General features: G+C 36.9%; 1 non-coding gene across 1 annotated transcript; it reads left to right on the plus strand.

The window, feature by feature from the left end:
• The first annotated feature begins 3,583 nt into the window (after positions 1-3,583).
• LOC141710019 (small nucleolar RNA R71) lies at positions 3,584-3,690 on the plus strand. The gene has a single exon (XR_012570562.1). It is a non-coding gene; the product is annotated as a small nucleolar RNA R71 (small nucleolar RNA).
• Positions 3,691-11,393: the final 7,703 nt, after the last annotated feature.

An 11,393-nucleotide genomic window follows, 5' to 3' on the forward strand; every position in this document is an offset into this window, starting at 1 on the left:
TGAGATTATCTACAACTTGACAATGGCCTTGGCTTCCAATTCTGATCAATTTTTATCATATTTTCTTTAAAAGCTCATTTCTTCATATAACTGATACCTGAAATGCAATAACACAAAAACACATCCAAATACCAACAACTTGAGTCCAAAACACCAATTTAAGCTTGTAATAAAGCATTCCAAGTGGATATAAAATCCACTTATCACACCCCTAAACTTGAATCGATGCTTGTCCTCAAGCATAAACAGACTCAAAACTACAAAACAAACCTAATGCATGAATGCAACTATGTGAATGCAACTAAATGATAATGCAATCGATCCCCTCAGAATAACCATAACCAAATGAATAAGCCAATGCCTCTAAGAATGCAATGACTTTAAACAGAGCTTGAATAAATCCCGCAAACTAACACACAAACCAGAAACGTGCGTAAGTGGAATGCTTAACAGATATCTCTCGATACTAGATCAATAACCATAACTTATCTATCATCGAAACAATTAAAAGTTTATAAACATAATAGACAATAAATGCATTATGACTCAGAACACCTCCTTTCTACTAGAGTTATACAAAGATTCACACTATTATTGAACACATTGCAAAGATGCTTATTTAACTGTGCAATGAATGAGGTCCCAAAAGACTTATGCAATAATACTCATGTAGCGAGTGTTAGGTTAGCGGATCCCAGACTATAAAAGCCTTAGGTCACTAGGCACAAAGTCCCCTAGAACTTAATAACTCGAGTATTAAAGAGCTCACTCTTGATCAATTATGCATAAACACGTACTTTTTTTCTTTCTTTTTTTTTTCTTTTTTCGTTCTTTTTTTCTTTTCTTTTTCAATAATTTCTGAATGAGTGCGTTTCGCTCCATCTCATTCAACCCTAGACTACTCATAAAAATATGAGCCGGCTACTAGCCATTTGACGCCTAGCCTTACAACAACTAGCAATGAAATCCAAGTTTTTCTCCAGATAAAAAAAATTAGTGTTTTTACGTCATTACGAGAATATCACAAATTCTAAATATAACCAAGTGATTAAATCTCAACAACAAACAAGTATGATCATGATCTAGATCAAAAGCAACCCTATAAGACTTGTGAAAATATTTATTTCTGGCATGCAAATCAATTCATTAAGACTTAAACATCCCTCTATTCATCATCACCACACTGAAATCAACATCAACTTATCAAATATCATAGTTCATCTTAAGGGATCATGCTAAATATGCATGCAAATGCAACTATATGAAATCACATAAAAACAAAAAAATATGTCCTAAATGAACAATCATGCAAAAATATGAATGAACTACAACTAAACATGCAATATGAATCTATATGAATCTATATGGACACACACACACACTACTAATCCTTACACTATCACCCCAAAACTTAAAATTTTCAATGTCCGCATTGAAGGTAATAATAAGGATTTCAGGCATACCTAATTAGCAGGAGAGTCACCCTCGTCGGGTGGAGGATCAGGTGGCCAATCAACCTCGCCACCAGTGTCTCGGACAACAGTACCGAAAGTGTGTGTCAAATCTTCAGCAAAATATCGGTGGATGACAGGCATGGCCTCCATACACCTAGTCAATCTTCTATAATGTTCATCACCAAGACCAAACCTATCAACTATCTGTTGCACATGAGAAGAACCCTCTGTAGGCACGGCAGAAATCGGCCGGTCACCCTTTACATCATCAAAAGTATATCCAAATTGTCAGGGGGTGCACCTAAGAATGAATAACTCAAGTGATCTGGCATTCGGTTGAGCTCAAGTGTGGGATCTTCTTGAATAAATGGTTCAAAACGCTCTTGAGAAATTTTCAGCTCTGCTAACCCAAGAGAATTGAATGGCAAATCCAACTTCCTCTTCCACGGAGGTGCATTCAAAACCTGCATTTGCTCTACTTTAAAGCACTCCTCTTTAGCTGTGGGTGCCTTTATATCCTTGAACACATTAAAAGTGACCTTTTGATCGTAAACCTTCATCGAAAGCTCTCCTTTTTGCACATCGATCATAGTTCGACCTGTAGCCAAGAATGGTCTTCCCAAGATGATGGGAATCTTCTTATCTTCCTCAAAATCAAGAATTACAAAGTCAGCAGGAAAGATGAGTTTATTCACCTTGACCAAGACATCCTCCACTATACCTCGTGGATAAGCGATGGAACGGTCAGCTAGTTGCAATGACATGTATGTTGGTTTTGGATCAGGAAGACCAAGCTTCTTGAAGATAGATAATGGCATCAGATTGATGCTAGCTCCTAAATCACATAAACACTTGTCGAACGACAAGTTTCCGATGGTGCAAGGAATAGTGAAGCTTCCAGGATCTTTAAGCTTCGGAGGCAACTTCTATTGCAGCACAGCACTGCATTCCTCCGTTAGAGCAATGGTCTATAAGTCATCGAGCTTCAATTTCTGAGAGAGAATACCTTTCATAAACCTCACATAGCTAGGCATCTGTTCAAGAGCTTCAGCGAAAGGTATGTTGATATGAAGTTTCTTGAACACCTCCAAAAACTTCTCAAACTGCTTAACCGACTTTTTCTTCTGTAGCCTCTTACGAAAAGGAGGTGGAGGATAGATCTATTTCTCCTTGTATTACCCTCAGGAGGAGTGTGTTCCATAGTAGTCTTCCTTGGTTCCACCTCTACTTTCTTCTGCACATCTTCTTCAGCCAAAACTTCAGATTCTGGAATTTGAGACTTTTCAGGCTCTTCGTCTTGCTGAATTTGGGGGCTTGCAACCTTTCCAGACCTTAAGGTGATGGCGTTCACCTGTTCTTCAACTTCCCACTTTCCTGGATTGGCTTTTGTATCACTAGGAAGCATTCCTGGTGGCCGATTTAATAAGGCATTAGCAATTTTCCCTATTTGGTTCTCCAGAGTCTTGATAGAAATAGCCCGAGTTTGGCATATAAGAGCCTGGTTTTTGCACATAAGCCGCAACTCCTCCAATTCAGATTTTTCATTCAAATATAGACCTGCATCATGATTTTGTTGTTGAATTTGGAGTTGTTATTTTGGTGCAATTTGTTGCTGAAACCCAGGAGGGTTGAATAGCTTATTTCCAAACTACTGGAACGGCTGTTGCATCATATTCTGATTGTTGCTCCAGCTGAAGTTAGGATGATTCCAGTTGTCAGGATGATAAGTGTCTGGAACTGGTTGCTGTGATCTCTGAAAGTTGCTCACAAACTGAGCTGATTCACTAGATATAGCGCATTCCTCTGTGACATGCAGACCTGCACACAGCTCACAAACACTAATTATCTGCTTAATACCATAGTTAGCTAGAGAATCGATCTTCATAGACAACACTTTTAGTTGAGCAGTGATAGCCGTAGCTGTATCTACCTCAAGAACTCCTGCTACCTTGCTCTGTGGTAATCTCTGGGCTGGATACTGATATTCATTAGCAGCCATCAGTTCAATTAGATCATAAGCTTCCTCATAGCTCTTTGCCCATAATGTTCCACCTGCTGCTGCATCGAGCATGGGTCTAGACTGTGCTCCCAACCTATTGTAAAAATAATTGATGATCATCCAATCAGGCATTCCATGATGAGGACACTTCCTAAGCATCTCCTTGTAGCGCTCCCAAGCTTCATATAAAGATTCTCCTGATTGCTGCGCAAATTGAGTAAGAGCATTCCTGATTGCAGCTGTCTTCGCCATAGGGAAGAATTTAGTAAGAAACTTCTGAGCAAGATCTTCCCAAGTAGTAATCGAACCAGCTGGTAGAGAGTGTAACCAGCTCTTAGACTTGTCCCTCAAAGAGAATGGGAACAGTCTCAGCTTCACAACATCTTCAAAAACACCATTGAACCTGAAGGTGTCGCAGATCTCTATGAAATCCCTAATATGTGTATTGGGATCTTTCGTTGGAGAACCCCCAAACTGGACTGAAGTCTGTACCCATTGAATTATGCCAGACTTGATCTCAAAGATATTAGCTATGATAGCTGGACAGATAATGCTATATTGAATGTCATTGATCTTGGGTTGAGAAAAATCCATCAAGGCTTTCGTTCGTGCTGCTGGATCTCCAATTGTAATGAGTACCTGAAACACAAACAAATAAACCATGAAAGTAAAAGAATCCGAGTCAGTGAACTTTAACGGCCACTGATGACAAGCACATAAACTAAAGATTAACACCGAGTCCCCGGCAGCGGCGCCAAAACCTTGTTAGGGCGAAAACACGTGATAATATTCATGCAAGTATACACGTTCAAAAGTAGTATAAGATATAAATCCGATTCGTTCCCACAGAGACTGGTTTAGGTTAAGTTAAATTTATGCACATATGCAACAATGTAAGGTTATCGCTCAATGCTAAGACAAATAACAAATTGGGTATTTATTAAACTATAGATTATACTAAGTAACATTAACTAAGAGAATTGAGGTTGAATTACTATATATGACAAACATGGGATTTTAACTTCATTCAATACTTCATTCAATAGCCTTATTGTTCTTAACCTTAGCATGTGATGGTGATGACACTAATCAGATAACACGAAACTGATAAACGCCAACTTTCGTTGCACGAGTACCATTCTACCAGACATCCACAAAAGAGATAGAAGCTGAATAGACACCAATTATATTGAGACCCTATATGTCTATAGAATTTGACAACATAACGGTTTAAGCATAAGTTATCCATAATGATTACATAGGGAAAGTAAAACGGTTAGAGTTACCTACGAATCATGCATACACATACATGAACCTATGTTAGCATGGCAAGTTCTAAACCTCTATATTCACTATCGCTTCAATAGAGATTAACACACTATCTTATATGTTAGCTACGCACATAAGACGAATAAGCACAACCAATACTAGGATATCAATCAATCACCATACACCAAGATATCAAAACAAATTAACTATAGAAATCCATAAGTAAATCCACTAGAATCCCATGACAACGATTAGCCCATAATTGAACTCATCGTCACCATGGGTTCCAATAAAAGCATGGTATAAATAAGGTCTTAATAAACTGAATAATAATCAAAGTACGAATAAACGAGATCTAGGTTCAACAAGAACGAAAATGAGCATCCAAAGTTACAACTAATTCAAAGAATCACAAGTTGAAAATAAGATCTTCTTTTTCAGAGTTGTTTTGTGCTTCTAGGTCTTCTCCTTGGTATCCCAATCTTCCCGGATGTTGAAAACCCTTTTTCTTTAAGTATATATACGCCCCTAGTGGACCTGGACCCTTAAAATCGTCAAATTCCACTCAAAAAGGCTTTTTCAGCGAAATCAGCGACCAGCCGCGCCTTGGCGGACGCGCAGCTCTCCTGGCGGGCGCTCAGCTCTCCGGGCGCCTGGAGCCTGTCTGGAAAAATTTCTGATGAATCTTGTTTTGGCCATAACTTGAGTACTACTCGTCAGAATTAGGCGATTCAACTGCCCACGCGAAGCTATTGAGATTCTCTACAACTTGAGAATGGCTTTGGCTTCAAATTCTGATCACTTTTTATCATATTTCCTTTAAAATCTCATTTCTTTATATAACTGATTCCTGAAATCCAATAACACAAAAACACATCAAAATACCAACAACTTGAGTCCAAAACACCAATTTAAGCTTGTAATAAAGCATTCCAAGTGGATATAAAATCCATTTATCAGAAGTCTACTACTATAAGAGATAACTATGACCTTACTAAAACTACTCTTGATGAAATTTATGGTATGCTCAAGACTTATGAACTTGAGATGAATCAAAGGAGCTAGAGGCATGGAAGAAGGTCAACGACAGTTGCTCTTAAGGCTGAGGAGGAATCTCCTAAAGTTGTTGCCTCAAAGAGGGGCAAAGGAAAGGCTCTTATCATAAAGTCTAATTCAGAGTCATTATATTCTGATGATGATGATTCGAAAACTGAAAGTTTACCTGAAATAGATCCTGATGAAGAGATGATGAAATTGTGTGCTCTTATGGTAAAGGGTATCACAAAGATAGCCTACAGGAAATTCAGGAAAGGTAAGAAGTTTTCCAGGAAAAGTGGAAGTTCTGATAAGAAAGGGTTCCGAAAGTCTGAAGGCAAGGGAGGAAATTCTGACAGAGGAGACAACTCAAATGTCAAATGCTATAACTGTGGTGAAAGAGGCCACATATCTCCTGACTGCAAGAAAGGAAAAAGTGACAAAGGCAAGGCACTTGTCACAAAGAAGAAAAGCTGGACATACACTTCAGATTCTGAACATGAGGTGAACTATGCCCCGATGGCAAATGCTGATGGCAGTCCTGAAACTGCTGAATTAAAGGTACCTCAAACAACTTATGTATTTCATACTGATGATATTACTGAGTTGAGATTATATCTTAAAACCATGTTTATTAGTTATTGAGATCAGACTTTAACATGTGAAAGATTATCATCTGAAAATTCTGCTTATAAAAAGAGAAATGATTATATAGAAAAGGAGTTCGTCTTACTTCATCAAACTAAGAAAGGAAAATATGATGCTTTATATGTTAGAGATGAAGTGTTAAAATTAAATGAATCTCTAAAAGCTGTCTTAAAAAAGAAAAGAGATATTATCAGGACTTGGACTAACTCTGGAAGAACAACTCAAAATTTGTTAAGTAGTGGAAACTGGAAAGAGGGCTTAGGTTATGGAGATGATAAAAGTGAAAAAGGAACTGAACAAATTGAGCCAATTGTTGTTAAACAGACTGCTAAGCCAAAGGTATATCCTGTTAAGTTTGTAGCTAAAACTGTAAATTCTGATTCTGAAAAGATGAAAGAGTCTGTGACAGAAGTTAAGGATAAGTCAACTTCTGACAAATTAAAACAGGATAAACCAGCTGAAGTCAATATAGGCTTAATGACAAAAAAGCAGCTTAAGCATAAGCTGAAAGATATTAGGAATGTCAACAAGGTAAAGGAAGCTAGGAAAAATAGGAATGGAAAGGAAGGTCTGAACAAAAGCAATAATTATATGCCTGTTCCTAATGCTCCTAAAAATAAATGTTATAACTGTGGAAACTCTAACCATCTTGCTTCTTTTTGCAGGAAAAATAAAAGTATAAACTCTTTACCTCCTAGATCAGGAGTTAAGAGTCAGTCTGTTAGATTTAAGCCACAAAATCCTTGTTTTCATTGTGTTAGTTTATGGTATTCCATTTATACTTATAAGGAATATTGTAGTGTGTACTATGATTATTATCAAATAAAACATTCTTTGAAGAAAGTTACTATAATTCCTTTTAGTGTAAAGTCTGATACAAAGTCTGATATAAGTTCTGATAAACAGCATGTTAGCATAAACTCTGAAACTAAATCCGCAGCAAATGCTAACAAACTTAAAAAGGCCAAAGGATCCAAGCAAGTATGGGTCCTTAAAATAAACCATTAGTGGTCTTTGTGATTGCAGGGCAACAGGAAAAATATCCTAGTTCTGGACAGTGGATGTTCAAGACATATGACTGGAAATAAAGCCCTGCTATCAGAATTTGTGGAGAAAGCTGACCCAGGAGTTTCTTATGGAGATGGCAACATGGGAAAAACTTTGGGATATGGAAATTTAAATCTTGGGAATGTCATCATTGAAACAGTAGCTCTTGTCTTAGGACTTAAACATAATCTGCTAAGTGTGAGTCAAATCTGTGATAGAGGTTATCATGTGGATTTCTTTGAAGAACACTGTGAAGTTGTAAGCAATTATACAGGAAAAGTGGTTCTGAAAGGTTACAGGCATGGTAACATTTATGAAGCCAGACTTTCAACAAGTTCTGATGGTTCTGCAATCTGTCTGCTGAGTAGAGCATCAATTGAAGATAGCTGGAATTGGCATAAAAGACTCTCTCATTTAAATTTCAACAACATAAATGAGCTTATAAAGAAAGATCTTGTGAGAGACTGCCAAAATCAGTATTTGCTCCTGATGGCCTTTGTGATTCATGGCAAAAGGCAAAACAAAGAAAATCTTCATTCAAGAGCAAAACTGAATCCTAAATTCTTGAGCCTTATCACCTACTGCATGTTGATCTATTTGGTCCAGTCAATGTCATGTCTATTGCAAAGAAGAAATATGCTATGGTTATAGTGGATGAGTTCACAAGATACACTTAGGTGTATTTCTTGCATAAGAAGAATGAATCTGCATCTACTCTAACTGATCATGTCAGGCAGCTGGATAAGTTGGTCAAAGATTCTGTTAAAATTATAAGACGTGATAATGGCACTGAGTTTGAGAATTCAATCATGGAAGAGTTCTGCAAAGAGCATGAAATCAAACAGGAATTTTCTGCACCTGGAACTCCACAGCAAAATGGAGTTGTAGAAAAAAAGAACATGACTCTCATTGAAGCTTGACGAACTATGCTTGATGAAGCAAAGCTACCAACCTACTTTTGGGTTGAAGCTGTGTAGACTGCTTGTTTTACACAGAATGCTACACTCATAAACAAGCATGGAAAAATACCATATGAGATGGTGAAGAAAAAAGCCAAATCTGAAATACTTTCATGTATTTGGATGTAACTGTTTTGTTCTTAAGACTCATCCTGAACAGCTGTCAAAATTTGATCTAAAAGCTGATGAAGGAATTCTTGTTGGATATCCACTTTCCATAAAAGCCTTCAGAGTCTACAATTTAAGAACAGGGGTTGTCATGGAATCTGTCAATGTATCTTTTAATGATAAGAAGATTACTGGACTTGAAGATTTCAATGATCATGATCAACTGAGATTTGAAAAATGAAGATTTAAACTCTGATACTGTAAATTCTGATGACTTAAACTCTGATCCTGTAAGTTCTGACGGGTTAAATTCTGATGTCATTGAAACTGTGGTAACAACTCCAAAGGAAAATGCACCTGTCCAAGGGGAGCAAGCTGAAGATCCTATCACAACTCAAGACTCCCAAGAAGCATCAGAACCTGTCACTGGCTCTTCAAGTTCTGATTCATCAAGTTCTGATGAGCCAAATTCTGATAATTCCGGAAACTCTGATAATTCAAATCCTGAAGGATCTAACTCAATTTCTGAAGTCTCAGAGAGCATAACTACAGGGGGGGTATCAAAAAATACTGATGGAGAGAGCATGGATCATGGGGGAGGATCGAGTTCTAGAAATTAACTTCCATCTACTAGGAAGTGGACCAAATCACATACACCTGACTTAATTATTGGAGATCCTGAAGCAGGTGTCAGAAATAGAACTGCAACATCAAATAAATGTCTCTATCATTCTTTTCTATCTCAGACTGAACCAAAGAAAGTGGAAGAAGCTCTTCAAGATGCTGATTGGGTGCAAGTAATACAGGAAGAGTTAAATGAATTTGAAAGAAATAAAGTCTGGACCCTAGTGCCAAGACCAAAGAACAGATCAGTTGTTGGCACAAAATGGGTGTTCAGAAACAAAACTGACAGTGATGGCTTAATTACAAGGAACAAAGCCAGGTTGGTTACTAAGGGTTACTCTCAACAGGAGGGTATTGATTATGATGAAACATTTGCACCAGTTGATGGATTGGAAGCCATAAAAATCTTTTTGGCTTATGCTGCTCAAAAAAACTTTAAAATCTTTCAAATGGATGTGAAAAGTGCTTTTATCAATGGAGAATTGGAAGAAGAGGTATATGTTGAACAACCTCCAGGTTTTGTAGATTCAAAATTTCCAAATCATGTTTACAGGCTTGACAAAGCACTTTATGACCTTAAACAAGCTCCAAGAGCATGGTATGAGACTTTAGCTCAATTTCTTCTGGAAAGTGGATTTCACAGAGGCACAATTGATAAAACTCTATTCTACCTCAACCATGGAAATGACTTACTTTTGGTACAGATATATGTTGATGATATCATATTTGGTTCTACAAATGCCAAACTCTGTGAAAGATTTACAAAGCTAATGCAGTTAAGATATCGAATGAGTATGATGGGAGAAATTAGTTACTTTCTGGGACTTCAAGTTAAGCAAAATGAAGAAGGTACTTTTATCTGTCAATCCAAGTACACCAGAAATTTACTCAAGAAATTTGGTATGCAAGAATGTTCAACTGCATCCACTCCCATGGCCACTGCAAAAAAGTTAGATAAATATACCGGTTCATCAGTAGATATTACTAACTACAGAGGTATGATTGGCTCTTTACTCTATTTAACTACAAGTAGACCTAATATCATGTATGCTACCTGTCTTTGTGCAAGATTTCAGGCTGATCCAAGAGAACCTCATCTAATAGCTGTGATTTTCAAGTACCTCAAGGGTACAGCTGATCTAGGATTGTGGTATCCTAGAGAATCAGATTTTAAGCTAATAGGTTACTTAGATGCAGATTTTGCAGGATGCAAAATAGACAGGAAAAGCACTAGTGGAAGCTGCCAATTTCTTGGAGGTAGATTAGTTTCTTGGTTTAGCAAGAAACATAAATCAATTTCCATATCAACTGCAGAAGCAGATTATATTGCTGCAGGAAGCTGTTGTGCGTATATTGTTTGGATGAAGAATCAGTTACTGGATTATGGGTTAGAATATTCTAAAATACCTATTACTGTGATAATCAAAGTGCTATTTCTATGACATGTAATCCAGTTCAACACTCAATGACAAAGCACATCAGTATAAGGTACCATTTCATAAGGGAACATGTGATGGAAGGTACAGTGGAATTGCATTTTGTACCAACAGATCAACAACTAGCAGATATCTTCACAAAACCACTATGTGAAGCTACTTTTACAAGACTGATAAATGAACTTGGAATGGTTTCAGGTTCTTTCTCTAAATCTGCTTAGTTTTATGTTCTCATGCATCAGACTTTATGATCAGTGTTTATAGATAGTCTTATCTTCATGTAATCTGTACTTAAATTGAAATATATTAAATACTGATTGTTATCTGATGTGGATCTATATACTCTGATAGTGATTTGAATGTTCTGTGACTATTCAATCCAATGAGGATTATTGTGCTAGATGCTGACCTAGTAGTCTTTAACACACTAGAAATCCCATGTTTGAATTAGTTGTTTATGTGGAAATTCATTAATACAAGCAAATTCTGAATTTTAGCTTAGTAAAATTTACTTTGTGTATCTTATTACTAAGTCACAAACTAGATTCTTGCTTATTATCTGCCAAGTGCATTGCTGGTATTAAGTAATATGCATTAGAAAAGCAAATAAATTTTTCTTGGTGACTTTTCACATTCTTTGATTACTGGAGAAATACTCTGATAATAGCATAAATTCTGATAAGCAGTTGTGACTCACTTACACTGAGAAGCCACTGTAAAAAGGAATTTCAAAAGATGCATAAAATGAGCACAAACAGTTGAGGTGGACTCCTGCATAAATTTGTTCTATAGTAGACTTCATGATTGATGACAA

Source organism: Apium graveolens, chromosome 2 (genome assembly GCF_009905375.1).
Source record: "Apium graveolens cultivar Ventura chromosome 2, ASM990537v1, whole genome shotgun sequence".
Classification (NCBI taxonomy): Eukaryota; Viridiplantae; Streptophyta; class Magnoliopsida; order Apiales; family Apiaceae; genus Apium; species Apium graveolens.